Source organism: Podarcis liolepis (genome assembly GCF_965112155.1).
Source record: "Podarcis liolepis genome assembly, chromosome: 3".
NCBI classification, from domain to species: domain Eukaryota; kingdom Metazoa; phylum Chordata; class Lepidosauria; order Squamata; family Lacertidae; genus Podarcis; species Podarcis liolepis.
In genome coordinates, this window is record NC_139557.1 from 119698495 (window position 1) to 119714553 (window position 16059).

At 43.6% G+C, this 16059-nt stretch overlaps 2 long non-coding RNA genes across 2 annotated transcripts; both read left to right on the forward strand.

Moving 5' to 3' along the window:
- Positions 1-524: 524 nt before the first annotated feature.
- Positions 525-3312, forward strand: LOC310702931. The gene is made up of 2 exons (XR_014523806.1): positions 525-987; positions 3090-3312. It is a non-coding gene; the product is annotated as an uncharacterized lncRNA (long non-coding RNA).
- A 4438-nt stretch (positions 3313-7750) lies between these two features.
- LOC310702816 lies at positions 7751-14220 on the forward strand. Its single transcript, XR_014523628.1, has 3 exons — positions 7751-7973; positions 9135-9264; positions 13998-14220. It is a non-coding gene; the product is annotated as an uncharacterized lncRNA (long non-coding RNA).
- The last annotated feature ends 1839 nt before the right edge of the window (positions 14221-16059 follow it).

Sequence of the window (16059 nt, forward strand, 5' to 3'; positions counted from 1 at the left end):
CTAAAAGTAATGGGGCCCTTTATATGTCCAACTGTCCTTTGTCAACAACAAATTGCAGCTGTTTTTTTGTGTTGAATATATGCTATATGGTAAGTTATGGACCTAATAGGTATCTAAAGCCATTTGCACATAACAAAATATGTATTTTAATATTAGATAACAGGTAAAACAGCTTGACCTACATTCAATTGTGCTGCACTACAGTCTGCAGCTGTGTGCTACATGTTGTCATGCAACCAGTCCATGCAGAATGTAGGCACCCTATATATAGAAAGGAGCAAACCTTTTTGGGAGCAGGCTAGCAGTTAGTGCCCATGACTTACATCATAGGAGCCTACACAACACAAAACACTGTTGCTGGATGTAGGTTTTACTTATTTCTTTTTTTATCTTATAGTTTGGAAATATATGTCCAGGTTTCTTTCCTTTAAATTTTTTTTGGGGGGCCCAAGAGAATGGGGCCCTAAGCTATATCTTAGTTAGCCTATATGTAAATCCGGCAGAGTGTGTGTGTGTGTGTGTGTAAAAAACTGGGAGGAGGGAGATTGGAATGAAGTTATCCTGGATGAGAGCGTAGCTGGCTGGAACCATGAAGGAAGCAGCCTGTACTATGAAGACATTCTTGATTGTCCCATTTATGATGAACTGATTGTAAAGTGGGAGGGTGGGGACTGTGGTGAACATCTGCGGCCAATGGTTTTGGGGTAATGGGACTGCCAGAACACTCAGAGGGGCACGGGATTCCTCACCTCACCTTCTAAAGCCGTTGAACTTCTGCCTCCCTTTCCTCCTCATCTGAATTTGCTTTACTCTCCAAAGTAGACAGTGATATTCTCCCACTCCCCCCATTTATGCAGGATATGCAAGGTACATAGTGCATAATAATCTACAATGCCGGGCTGCTCGTGCAGAATGCCTCTATTCCTTCTGTCCCAAGAAGATGTTTAAGATTGGAGTGTGCAAAAACCGCATGACATGTTGCAAAAGGTAACTTGTTGTTGTTGTTGTTTAGTTGTTTAGTCATATCCGACTCTTCATGACCCCCTGGACCAGAGCACACCAGGCACTCCTGTCTTCCACTGCCTCCCGCAGTTTGGTCAAACTCATGCTGGTAGCTTCGAGAACACTGTCCCACCATCTCGTCCTCCGTCATCCCCTTCTCCTTGTGCCCTCCATCTTTCCCAACATCAGGGTCTTTTCCAGGGAGTCTTCTCTTCTCATGAGATGCCTAAAGTATTGGAGCCTCAGCTTCAGGATCTGTCCTTCCAGTGAGCCCTCAGGGCTGATTTCCTTCAGAATGGAGAGGTTTGATCTTCTTGCAGTCCATGGGACTCTCAAGAGTCTCCTCCAGCACCATAATTCCAAAGCATCCATTATTTGGCCATCAGCCTTCTTGATGGTCCAGCTCTCACTTCCATACATCACTGCTGGGAAAACCATAGCTTTAACTATACGGACCTTTGTTGGCAAGGTGATGTCTCTGCTTTACAAGGTGATGTCTCTACAGCTCACCAAAGAAAAGTTCTCGAAGGTTGTTGGACTAAAATAACACCTCTACCCTGCCTCACTCCCAGCACTCATTGGATTTGAGAGACAACATGCTGCCATCTTAATCACCTTTGCTAGTTAAACTTAATAATAATAATAATAATTTCCCCAGCCACTCTGGGCGACTTCCAACAAAATATTAAAATACAATAGTCATCAAACATTAAAAGCTTCCCTAAACAGGGCTGCCTTCAGATTTCTTCTAAAAGTCAGATAGTTGTTTATCTCCTTGGCATCTGATGGGAGGGCATTCCACAGGGCAGGCACTGAGTAGGCCCTCTGCCTGGTTCCCTGTAACCTCACTTCTCACCAGGGAAACATATTGGGGGTTTTACCTAGCATTCCCAATCTCTGAAGTCCAGGTCAGAGTTTAAATAAAATCTTGTACAATATTTCCTAAAATCGAGTCAATGAGGATTTCTATTTCAGTTCAGTATCAGTGTTGAAGATTACCTCCTTCTGCCTCCCCGGTGCTTTTAAGTTAGTACTGCAGATTTTGCACAAGCAGCAATTCTGCCATCTTGGATTTTGGCTGAGGATTTTTTGCTGAACTAAGAAAGTAGTTTTATTATGACTAACTCTGATAATCTTTTGTGAATGGGAGGATAATTGAAGAAAAGTGTTTATGATGCTTGCCAGAATTAGCCATACATTTATTTACCTGCTGACAATCTTTGGTAAGGTAAGTGTGTTTGCATGCATTATTTATAATGGCTTTATAATTCTTTATAATGAGTTTATAATGGAAAATAGTTTTATTATTTAAATAGTCTCCTAAATTCTCCCTCTTCCATTTCTTTTAGACCCAAGGTGCAACCTACCTAACTCCCAATGTCCAAAGCAATAGACAAACTGAAACGCAGCCATCCTTTGAATTTCACACTTCTCTGAATTTTGCAGCACCGTTCCTTAGTCACGTAACATGTGCAAAAGGGCACAGGAGTGGAGAGGTGTACACAAAGAGGCAAACTTGCATGCAAACACAGCGGGAGAAATTTGCACTAAAATCCCGACGAATTTTCTCGAGGCGTTTAAAAAATAATAATAATAATAAATTGCAAACTGAGATGAAGATCTGAACTTAACATTGGGAAAATGAGGAGCTGAAATTGACCGTCACCCATCCGTACCAAACGATGGGTTTGGGAATGTTTCTTATGCCAACCTAGCAGTTCGAAAGCATACTAGCGCAAGTAGATAAATAGCTACCGCTGTGGTGGGAAGGTAAACGGCATTTCCGTGCGCTCTGGTTTCCGTCACAGTGTCCCGTTGCACCAGAAGCGGTTTAGTCCTGCTGGCCACATGACCCAGAAAAGTTGTCTGTGGACAAACGCCGGCTCCCTCAGCCTGAAAGCGAGAATGAGCGCCGCAACCCCAGAGTCACCTCTGGCTGGACTTAACCGTCCAGGGGTCCTTTACCTTCACCTTACCTTATGCACCAACATGACTTCCTTTGTTTTTCCATGTGTCAACTTGTGGCTTTGCTATGAAGTTCTTTGCTATGAACTAACCCTTGGGTTTTCTTTTTCTTTGTTTTTAAGTAAGTACGTATGCTGTTGAGTGGTGCCTGATTACCCAGGAATCTGTGAAAAACGAGAGGTGCTTCCTCCTTTCGAAAGCCACTGGATCCTGTTTCATCCCTGGCTGGAGACGCCTTTTGCTTATTCACCAGAGCATCTGAACCAAAAAAAGGAAGCCTTTGCAACATTTTTAATGAGTACACAAGCTTCTCCTTTGCAATAAAAGCAAATTAAAAGGCGTGGTTCCCTCTATTTCCAAGTTTCTTTTTTTAATAGTAAAGGTAAATGGACCCCTGACCATTAGGTCCAGTCGTGGCCGACTCTGGGGTTGTGGCGCTCAGCTTGCTTTATTGGCCGAGGGAGCCGGCGTTCAGCTTCCGGGTCATGTGGCCAGCATGACTAAGCCGCTTCTGGCGAACCAGAGCAGTGCACAGAAACGCCGTTTACCTTCCCGCCGGAGTGGTACCTATTTATCTACTTGCACTTTGATGTGCTTTCACAGTGCTAGGTTGGCAGGAGCAGGGACCGAGCAACAGGAGCTCACCCCGTCACAGGGATTCGAACCACCGACCTTCTGATTGGCAAGTCCTAGGCTCTGCTGGAGCACAATGGGGGAAAGGTAGACTGCAAAGGCAATAGATAAGCAGCTTGGACAGCTCAGTTGGGTAGAGCATGGTTGAGGTTGTGGAATGAGAGTCTAAAATTTACAGCATGTGCCACCTTAAAAGAGAATGTAATGAAAATGATGTACCGATGGTACTTAACACTGGTTAAGCTGGCTAAAATGTACAGGATGAGTAATAAATTATGCTGGAAATGTAAAGAGAAAGATGGAGACCTTTATCATATGTGGTGGGCGTGTGAGAAAACAAAATTATTTTGGGAATTAATTTATAATGAATTGAAAAAGATTTTTAAATATACCTTTCCCAAAAAGCCAGAAGCTTTCCTGCTAGGCTTAGTAGCTTGATGGGAGAGGAAATTGCAATGGTGGATCAAAGATTATTTATGTATGCAACAACCGTGGTGAGAACTTTATTGGCCCAAAATTGGAAATTACAGATTCGGCTGGCACACATACTTATAGTACGGGAAAGGGAAGGTTCATAGAAGTTTTTACAACCATATAATCAGGAAATCACTAATGAGAGTATGGGAGAGATACAAAGACCTCTTGGAACAAAAGACCCCGTGGTGGTTTTCACCACATGAAGCATTACTGCTCAAACCGCTTGGAAAAGAAAGGAAAATGGCTCACATATGTTGATTTATTAAAGGAACATGATGGAAAATGGAAATTAAGAGATTATGATGAGATCAAAGACCACTTTCAGAGTTGGTTGCATTATCGACAACTATATGAAACACATAAAGAAGACTGTAAGAAAGGATTTAGTTATACAAGATCTAGGTTTCAAACGGAAGTGATCGAAGGGAAAGTGAAATTACTGAAGGCCACATACAGCATACTATTAGAATGGGAGACAAAAGATGAAGAGGTAAAATCAGTTATGATTAAATGGGCACAAGATGTAGGTCACAACATTATGATGGAAAAATTATGGAAAACTGATTTAAAATGTACAGATTGTTCCCTATTGAAGGAGAATTACATGATGATGTACAGATGGTACACAACACCAGTGCAGTCAGGGGAAATGTACAAAACTAGTTCAAATATATGTCGGAAGTGTAAGGAAAAGGAGGGGACATTTTATCATATGTGGCGGGATTCTAAGGTAATTTTAAAAAATTGGGAAATGATATACAATGAATTGAAGAAAATGTTCCATTTAACATTTGTTAAAAAACCTGAAGCATTTTTATTAGGGATTGTAGGGAAATATCTGCCAAAAAAGCTGAAAAACATCCTCATGTATGTGACAACGGCCGCAAGAGTTTTAATAGCATAAGGATGGAAGACTGAAGAAACCCCAACTAAATCATGGCAAGAAAAATTGATGGACTATGCAGAACTGGCAAAACTGACATATAAGCTACAGGACAAGGATAACTGTGACTTTAAAGATGAATGGGAACCCTTTACAAAGTATATGAAGATGCAACAAAGCGATCTGGACTACTTGGCTGGTTTTGAATAAACATTCACAGATATTTTATTGATAATTATTACTTAAATTGTTTGAGGATCTATACAACTGTGTAACATGCAGAAAACAGCATTTTTAGAGAAATCAAAGACTGGAACTGAGGAAAGTCGGGGGTGGGGGTGGGAGGGTTCTGTGGGGAGAGGGAGGGGGAGGGAGGAAAAATGGGGAAATAAGGATGATATGTTTCTGGATAATATGTTTTGTTTAAATTTTGAATAAAAAAGTTATTTTAAAAAATCCAAAGAGACTGGAGTAAATTCATTGACTATTTAAACCAGAACTGTAGAAGTTTAAAGACACTAGCAGGATTAAAATAAATCTTACGACATGGATTTGAATAAAGAGGAAACTGTGAGATGTAGATTGGAAATAGAAAACTGTTGGCAGGAGGGAGGGAAGTCATTGCTCGGTAGAGCGGGGGGGGGGAGAGTTGTACAAATGAATGTGGAAATTTACTCTTGTTTGGTTAAAGTGAAAATTTAATTTAAAAAGTATTCAAAACAATAATAATAATTCAAATTCCCCTAGCAGTATTTTGTAGTTTTGCCTTCCTTCCACGTGGTGGCATCATATGCTCACTTTCAGAAAAAGAAGAAGAATTGGGGGAAGGAAGGAAGGAAAAGTTTTCACTTTGGTGGATGCATTTCTGTAAACAGAAGGGGAAGAAGAAGAAGAAGAGGAAGAGAGAAGAAGAAGAAAAGAAGAAGAGTTTGGATTTGATATCCCGCTTTTCACTCCCCTTCAGGAGTCTCAAAGCGGCTAACATTCTCCTTTCCCTTCCTCCCCCACAACAAACACTCTGTGAGGTGAGTGGGGCTGGGAGACTTCAGAGAAGTGTGACTGGCCCCAGGTCACCCAGCAGCTGCAGGTGGAGGAGCGGGGAAGTAAACCCGGTTCCCCAGATTAGGAGACTACCGCTCTTAACCACTACACCACACTGGCGAGAGCTCTGTGGTGTGATTTTATTTTCTGTGCTAAGCATGAAAAAGAAGCAGCTTAAAGATTTACAATTCTTACTGAGGAATAATAAGGTAAACGATGTTTCCGCGCGCTGCTCTGGTTCACCAGAAGCAGCTTAGTCATGCTAGCCACATGACCCGGAAGCTATACGCCGGCTATACGCCAATAAAGTGAGATGAGCGCCCCAACCCCAGAGTCGGTCACGACTGGACCTAATGGGCAGGGGTCCCTTTACCTTTAAGGTTATATCAGAGATTATCCTTTACATGTGAAGCTGAGGCTCCAATACTTTGGCCACCTCATGAGGAGAGAAGACTCCCTGGAAAAGACCCTAATGTTGGGAAAGATGGAGGGCACAAGGAGAAGGGGACGACAGAGGATGAGATGGTTGAACAGTGTTCTCGAAGCTACCAGCATGAGTTTGACCAAACTGCGGGAGGCAGTGGAAGACAGGAGTGCCTGGCGTGCTCTGGTCCAGGGGGTCACAAAGAGTCGGACACGACTAAACAACAACAGCATCCTTTATATACCCAGTAAGTTGCTGCAACCCACAGGAGAGCTTCTCCAGCAAATTCCAAAGATATCAGAAGCCAGCTCCATGGGAACTCAGAGCAGGGCTTTTAGTGTGGCTGGCTCTGTCCTGTGAATTAGCATTCCTCTTGAGATATGGCACTTTCAGGAAACAATCTGTAAAATAGTGGGAAAGATGGACGAAGGACACAGGTGTGTTAGATTCATAGCTCTTTATTACAGTGGTTGGAACTGTTCTTGGAGTCAGACTCACTGCAGCCTAGATGGCTGCTTTATATAATACTAAGTAACCTGTAACAGTTGTTGTTGTTTAGTCGTGTCCGACTCTTCATGACCCCATGGAAGCTCTGTGTGTCAGAGAGAGAGAGAGAGAGAGCTGGCTGATTCTGGAAGCTGGAGACACAGAGGCTGGTCTTGCTGTGTGCTGAAACCCAAAGCCCCTCCATCGTGCAGTGGTACCTTGGGTTACAGGTGCTTCAGGTTACAGATGCTTCAGGTTACAGACTCCGCTAACCCAGAAATAGTACCTCGGGTTAAGAACTTTGCTTCAGGTTGAGAACAGAAATTGCGCGGCGCCAGTGGGAGGCCCCATTAGCTAAAGTGGTACCTCAGGTTAAGAACAGTTTCAGGTTAAGAATGGACCTCTGGAATGAGTTAAGTTCTTAACCAGAGGTACCACTGTATACATATATGTTGCACATATGTGAAAATAAAACCATAGATCCTAATGACACCACAGTCTCCTTCGGTCTTCATTCCAGGGAAGCTGAACCCTGGATAAATTTTGGAATCTCTTAGCACACAGAGATTGATTTGCATGCAATAGCAAAAACAGCAGTAATTATGGTTTAGTAATCACCGATACCTTTATTTTCCAGGAACTCTGTCATTCTCTCTCTTCCCCCTTTCTTTCTCTTCCCTCTCTCTCTGGTATTCAGAGGGAGATTCACCTCCAATGATTTGATCTGGGTTTTGCATCTCTGCCAGGTCTTGCAACAGGACAAAACCACTTATCCCCACATCTCTGCCTGGTTAAGCCAGTGTGCTTATGGGTTGGACAGCGGCCGCACCTTGTCTCAGGTCATGGTGATGGCATGCTGGACTTTCCAAGCCAGGAGGAGGGAACCACTTCCCAAGGAGAGTACAAATACGGGCAGCCCAGCCCTCCTCCAATAAACACTGGACACCCGTCTGGCTTGTAACGCTGCATTCACCTTCGCTGCATCAGTCCACCCCAACGGAGCCATGAAGATCCTTCACCTGTTCTGGGCTGCTTTGTCTGTGCTGCTCCTGGCTTCCTCAGGTAAGGGATGGAGAGTAAAGAAGGGAGAAAGGGGCTGCTCAGCCAATAGCCGAGTGGAAGGGAGAAAGGAATTGAGATGTTCTTTTTCCTCGCAAAGGAAAGGAGCATTTCTCTCTAGCTTTTCTGCCATAGAAGGATAGAATTGTAGAGTTGGAAGGGACCCAAGGGTCAGTGTGGTGTAGTGGTTAAGAGCGGTGGACTCGTAATCTGGGGAACCGGGTTCGCTTCCCCGCTCCTCCACATGCAGCTGCTGGGTGACCTTGGGCCAGTCACACTTCTCTGAAGTCTCTCAGCCCCACTCACCTCACAGAGTGTTTGTTGTGGGGGAGGAAGGGAAAGGAGAATGTTAGAATGTTAGCCACTTTGAGACTCCTTAGGGTAGTGATAAAGCGGGATATCAAATCCAAACTCTTCTTCATCATCATCATCTAGTCCAACCCCCATGAAATGCAGGAATCTCAGCTAAAGCATCCAAGAGAGATGGCCACCCAACCTCTGCTTAAAAGCCTCCAAGGTTTCCTAGACAGCTAGGTCCAGTGGTCAGGGACGATGGGAATTGTAGTCCAACAACTACTGGGGGCACAAGGTTGGGAAAGACTGGAAACTGAACAGCAGTGGCTTTCCGGGAAGTTGGAATGCAGCAGTTATCCAGATGGTTCTGGGGTTCCACACTCCTCTCATAAAGCCTGAGAACTTGTGCCTCCTTTTCTTCCTCTTCCTAATTTACCGTATTTTTCGCTCCATAAGACGCACTTTTTTCCTCCTAAAAAGTAAGGGGAAATGTCTGTGCGTCTTATGGAGCGAATGTGTGGTCGATCACTGGCTCCCTTTCCGGCCCCGGCCTCCATTGCTGAATGTTCTGCAGAAGGAGGCTGTTTGTTTTCCCAACGACATGTGACTGGCTGATTAGATTATCTGTCTGGAAACTGTAGAAACGGCTCCCTTTCCTTTCCTAAAGAAGCTGCAGAACTGTGAATTGAACCCTATAAAAACAGGATTTTTTCCCTTTGCAATGTAAGCTCAACAACTTTGAGCTGATCCTCAAAAACCAGGGCTTTCCCCCTTTCCTCCTCTAAAAACTAGGTGCGTCTTATGGTCAGGTGCGTCTTATGCAGTGGACAGTGATCTCTCTCTCTCCCCCCCCCCCCCCACTTTCCGCAGGATTTGCCTTTTTCAAACCACACACCAGACGGCAATGCTATGAAGCCAACGGTGCTTGCAAACTTATCAGGTGTCCGTCTCCCATGCTTCAGATCGGGAAATGCGGAATCCTGAGGAAATGTTGCAAAAGGTAACTTCAGCTCGCCAAAGGAGAGGTCATACAAGTTGCTGGGGTTCTTCTGTCCCCAGCACCTTCTGAACTGAGCATGCTGAGAAGACAGAGACAAAGCTGTTGGGGAGTTAGCTGGGGTTTTGGGGGTTTTTTTTGCCCCGGGTGAAGCCTCCAAGGGGTGCCATTGAGGTTCTCAGCCTGTGTTTGTGTGTGTACGCAAATGTTTGTGGGGCGTGCCAAACTGGGTCTTTGTCCCGGGTGAAATAAAGCCTAGTTTTGCCCCTGTAAGAATCCCCTGATTTGAGCTGCCATCCTAAGCACGAGTGCATCATTTCCATCAAATTTAATGGAACTCGCTTCCTAGGAAACACATTTGGTTCCCCGCCCACCACCTCCAGTACTCTGAATTCCAGATCAGAGCTTAAATGAAACCCTGTACAACCTTCCACAATGAAAGTCGCCATGAAATCCAGAGTATATTACTGGACTAAACTGATTTCTATCTCAGTGTTCATGATGACCTCCTACTTACCCTCCCCAGTGTTTTTAAGTTGGTATTTTACTTGAGCAGTAATTTGCCAGTCTGGATTCAGCCTAAGGGATCTACTGAACTGAGAAAGCAGCTTAATTATGTATCTCTGATACCTTTGTGTGCAGGAGAGGAGCAATAACAAAAGTTTTGAGATGCTTGCTAGAGTTACCTATACATCTTTTTGCATGTTTACCATAATTTGTATGTTAAGTATAATTGTATGCTTTGTTATAAGATTTATAGTTTGCACATCAAAAAGCCATTCTCGAGAGCTTCTATGGATAAAAGATTAAATGCTTATTTAGGTAACTGTGCAACTTGGGTAGACAATCCTATAGCTACACTAGGGGCCAAAATTGTGGAAATCTTTTGGGGAAAGTGTGTTTCCAAAGTTTGATGGTTCATAACACCTGATTGGCTCTCTTAACGCTCCTGCTCATTGGCTACATTCAAATGAAGGAAAGCTACTGCAAATCAACCTGAGCAAGTTGTGCTTCCTTTTTCTGGTTACTTGGCTATAACATTTGATGGAATACAGATAATTGAACCAACATTGTTGCATTACATTCTTCATTAAATTATCTTTCCATTGATATATAATTTTATGGTATTACTCCCCCAAAAAGTCGTCTTATGAGCCATCAAACCTCAGAAATACACTTTTTCCCAAAAGGTTTCCACAATTTTGGCCGCTAGTGTACTGCTGTTGTTTAGTCGTTTAGCTGTGTCTGACTCTTCGTGACCCCATGGACCAGAGCACGCCAGGCACTCCTGTCTTCCCCTGCCTCCCACAGTTTGGTCAAATTCATGCTGGTAGCTTCGAGAACACTGTCCCACCATCTCGTCCTCTGTCGTCCCCTTCTCCTTGTGCCCTCCATCTTTCCCAACATCAGGGTCTTTTCCAGGGAGTCTTCTTTTCTCATGAGGTGGCCAAAGTCTTGGAGCTTCAGCTTCACGATCTGTCCTTCCAGTGAGCACTCAGGGCTGATTTCCTTCAGAATGGATCGGTTTGATCTTCTTGCAGTCCATGGGACTCTCAAGAGTCTCCTCCAGCACCAGAATTCAAAGGCATCAATTCTTCAGCGATCAGCCCTCTTTATGGTCCAGCTCTCACTTCCATACATCACTACTGGGAAAACCATAGCTTTAACTATACGGATCTTTGTTGGCAAGGTGATGTCTCTGCTAGTGTATTTATCTCCATATATCTGTCGCATTTGTAAAAACCAAGGACAATTCCCCATATAAAAACAATGCAAATGTTTAAAGACTATTCCATGATTATTATTTTTTTTTAAAAGTGGAGGCTAGCCTAATGGAGCAAATGGGGCAATGCTCCACTAAGCTCAGTCTGAATTCGACAAATCCCCACCAGTCTGCTTTCTTCCTCGCACCCAGTCCAGAGGTCAGCCCTGGCTGTCCTCTTTCACGTTGCCTTTGCAGAACTCAAGGAGCATGCGAACACTGGAATCAGTCGACTGTTTGGTTCCCACACCTGTCCCAACACTCAGCTGATGTCACTGGTTCAAAATGCACCTGTTGCAGGTGCAGGCTGAGATAAAGATCTTCACGTGGAAGGCTTTGCTGAAAGGAGAATTCAATAGGTGCCCAAACAACATGGTTAAAGGTGCAGCTCAGGCCTTTCACACCCAAGAGACATAGGCAACACTGGGTGGAGACCACATTCCAGTTATACACATCTAGGTCACATCGAGAACATATATGTCAAGAACTCTGGGAACCAGGCAGAGGGCCTTCTTGGTGGTGGCGCCCGCCCTGTGGAACGCCCTCCTATCAGATGTCTCCCATCCAAGTACTAACCAGGCCTGACCCTGCTTAGCTTCCGAGATCAGACGAGATTGGGCGTGTTCAGGGTAGTATGGCCGTAGACCAAATGTCAAGGAAATAAACAACTATCTTAAACTTAGAAAACATCTGAAAGCAACCCTGATTAGGGAAGTTTCTTTTTCTTTTTCTTTAAATCAACCTTTATTATACAGAAATCTTAAAATACATACAATATCAAACATTACATTTCAGACATTATAAATTATAAATATGCAAAAGAGAAAAGAAATAGGAAAAGAGATAGAATAAGATTTTATTTACAATTAAAAAAAGAACCTTCCGACTATACCCGTTGTACTATTTTGAGATTAATTTTTTTACACAGTTTCCTGAAAATATTTTTCTCCTTTTTGATTCTGGTTTCCTCCGATATTACCTTACGTTACAAGACTCATTCAGTATCTTCCATAAAGCTTTTGTTATCACAGTAACCTTTGAGATAGTCTTTTATTACTATCCATTCTTTATTAACATCTTCTATTGAGTTTCCTCTCACTAACCCGGTTATCCTTGCTAACTGCAGATATTCTAACAATTTGGTCTGCCATTTGATTTTTGAGGGGGTGGTTTCGCATTATTATTATTATTTTTATTGTTATTGTTATTGTTATTCGTTAAGGGTGCTGAGAGTTATTACAGGGCCCCTCACAGAGTGCCAGCTCCTTTAACAAACTCTGGATCCCAGGAAGCCATCACAGTAACAGGGGCATAAGATTTCTTTGAATGTCCTTTGTGGGTGTGACCAAGGTTAGCACAACTTGTTGTTGTTGTTTAGTCGTGTCCGACTCTTCTTGGCCCCATGGACCAGAGCACACCAGGCACTCCTGTCTTCCACTGCCTCCCGCAGTTTGGTCAAACTCATGCTGGTAGCTTTGAGAACTCTATCCAACCATCTCATCCTCTGTCATCCCCTTCTCCTTGTGCCCTCCATCTTTCCCAACATCAGGGTTCTTTAATTCCTCCTTACTTTCTGCCATCAAGGTTGTCTCATCTGCATATCTGAGGTTGTTGATATTTCTTCCGGCAATCTTAATTTCGGCTAGGGATTCATCCAGCCCAGCCTTTCGCATGATGAATTCTGCATATAAGTTAAATAAGCAGGGAGACAATATACAGCCTTGTCGTACTCCTTTCCCAATTTTGAACGAATCAGTTGTTCCACAACTAAGGAGTCTCAAATACCATATCCATCGTCTTAGCGGATGCCCAGAAAGCCTGTTGCTCAGAAGCAGGCAAAAGTTAGCTCGGAATCTGCAGACTTTTGCTCATTGGATCTTGGGGTTCTAATTAAAAAAACAAAACAAAGTAAATCCCAAAGGCCTTTAAGGTCTTAAGAAGATTAAAAGTAACCTTCTCCTTTTTCTTTTATACCTACGATGGGAATCCTATATTGTTTACGCTTATTATCCATGTCCCCCAGTTAAGTCTTTTAAGGAATTGGTGTGTGGTTTTTACTTCGTGTGAAGGTGAGTTGGGACCCCTGCTATATAAATAAATACATAAAACAATGACAAGTTATTTATTCTTGTCTCCAAGTTTTTTACGTTACCTTTCAATATTAATTGCCCATTTATTCTGCCCTGCACTGTTATCTTCTTGAGCGCTTTATAATTTTTACATCGGATTCAAGTTTAGCATCCTCTAATTTAGCATTTATCCTCTGTTAAAATCCATTCAATTTTTCCATTTAAATTCCTCTCCATTACAAAAAAACTTGATCCATACAAAAACTTCCTTCCTTCCTTCCTTCCTCCCTCCCTCCCTCCCTTCCTTCCTTCCTTCGACTTGTAACAATCATTCTATTTCTTCCCAAATCTAGAAGACAAAAAAATAACTCAGAAGTGTGTACACTTTCATTGTTGTTCTTGAAGGGAATTACTGATTATGCAGCTTGCTAGATTTATAATTACCTTAATTATGTAATGTGTTAATTGAACAAGCACTGGTTGTGCTAAGTATAATCAAGACAGCTTACGAAATACATGCAATTTCAGTTTAATGGACCAATGAGTGCTATTTGCATATCCCATTAGTTACGCACAGTGTATCAAGTACGTAACTTGTTAGTTGCTCAGAGTATGAAAGGCACATTGCACTATACATGTCGTCTTTTAATTGCACAATTGGTGGCCCAGTTAACATCACAAGGCTTGCGAAAGTTCACGAGGAACTTTTTAAAAACAAAATTTGCATACCGATGGCGAGAACTGAACTAAAAATGGTGAAAGTGAGAAACTGAGATTGACAAAGTTACCCAGTGATGTTTTAGTATGTTTCTGATGGGCCAACATTTCTTTCTTTGCTTTCTCCGTGTCTCAAAGATTGTGACTTGGCAATGAAATTGAAATAATTGTTGTTGTTTGCTTTTAAGCCCAGTGTGATAGAAGACTAGTTGCTGCCTGCTGACCCAGGATCCTTTGAAAAATGGGAGATGTTCCCTTGACTTGGAGAGCTACTGGATCTTGCATCACCTCCCAGCTGGAGATCCCTTCCGTTTATTCACCAGAGAATCTGGCTCAAAATGAAGGGGCTTTTGCAACATGTACAATGAGAATATGAGCTTGTTCCCTTGCAATAAAAGCAAATTCAAGAGATTTGTCTCCTTGGTTTGCAGTTTTCAGGCCTGAGTGCTGTTGGTTATCTATCCCAAATGCCACCTTACAGCCATAGGAAGGAGGCGTTACCAGGCAGGGTTGTGCGGAAGTCCAAAATGTAATGAGGGGGGAAAGCCTAAAAGGGGGAGTGAAATATACTCGGAGTCAAGAGTGGATTTCATGCTCTTTATTCAGCTCATAGGGGTGAGGAGGAATGAATGTTTCCCCAAACTATCTGCTTTATATACATTATTTACACAATGGGCTGCACGTGATTGGCTGATTCCGGGATTCTCCTGTAGGCCAATCAGGTTGTGGATTCAATCAGGTTGTGGCTTCAACCTGGAGCTGGATTGGATGGCTCCTGTGGACCAATCATACTGCTGCATTTTTCTACAACCAATCAGACTGCTGCATTTTGGGTCCTATTCAACTCAGTACATAACAGGGAGAGGATCCCCTAAACAGTCCAATGAGGAAGGCTGAGCTGCAGTTAGGACAGGCTTCCTCAACTTTGGCCCTCCAGATGTTTTGAGACTACAATTCCCATCATCCCTGACCACTGGTCCTGTTAGCGAGGCATCATGGGAGTTGTAGGCCAAAAACATCTGGAGGGCCAAGGTTGAGGAAGCTTGGGTTAGGATGAGGAAAGAGAAAATGAGAAGGAAGGAACGTCAGGGAGCAAGGAGGCCAGCTAGAATAATATATGGGGGAGGCAGGTAACATAATTGATCACAATACGCAGCATGCACTAACAACAACAACATTAATAATAATAATAATAATAATAATAATAATAATAATAATTTATTGTTTATACCCCGCCCATCTGGCTGGGTTTCCCCAGCCACTCTGGGCGGCTTCCAACAAAACACTAAAATACAATAACCTATTAAACATTAAAAGCTTCCCTAAACAGGGCTGCCTTCAGATGTTTGGTAGTTATTTTTCTCTTTGACATCTGGTGGGAGGGTGTTCCACAGGGCGGGTGCCACTACTGAAAAGGCCCTCTGCCTGGTTCCCTGTAACTTGGCTTCTCGCAGTGAGGGAACCACCAGAAGGCAATTGGAGCTGGACCTCAGTGTCCAGGCAGAACGATGGAGGTGGAGACGCTCCTTCAGGTATACAGAGCCAAGGCCGTTTAGGGCTTTAAAGGTCAGCACCAACACTTTGAATTGTCCTCGGAAACGTACTGGGAGCCAGTGTAGGTCTTTCAAGACCAGTGTTATATGGTCTCGGTGGCCGCTCCCAGTCTCCAGTCTAGCTGCTGCATTCTGGATTAGTTGTAGTCTCTGGGTCACCTTCAAAGGTAGCCCCACGTAGAGCACATTGCAGTAGTCCAAGCAAGAGATAACCAGAGCATGTACCACTCTGGCGAGACAGTCTGCAGGCAGGTAGGGTCTCAGCCTGCGTACCAGATGGAGCTGGTAAAGCGCTGCCCTGGACAAAGAACTGACCTGTGCCTCCATGGACAGCTGTGAGTCCAAAATGACTCCCAGGCTGCACACCTGGTCCTTCAGGGGCACAGTTACCCCATTCAGGACCAGGGAATCCTCCACACCTGCCTGCCTCCTGTCCCCCCAAAAGAGTACTTCTGTCTTTTCAGGATTCAACCTCAATCCATTAGCCGCCATCCATCCTCCAACCGCCTCCAGATACTCACACAGGACCTTCACCACCTTCACTGGTTCCGATTTGAAAGAGAGGTAGAGCTGGGTATCATCCGCATACTGATGAAACCCGGCCAAAACACAATTTGAATGCCAATGCACATCAACTTGGGGGTGGGCCCCTAAAACATTTTATTGGGAGGAGGGGCAAAGTCCCTAGGAGTTGGTT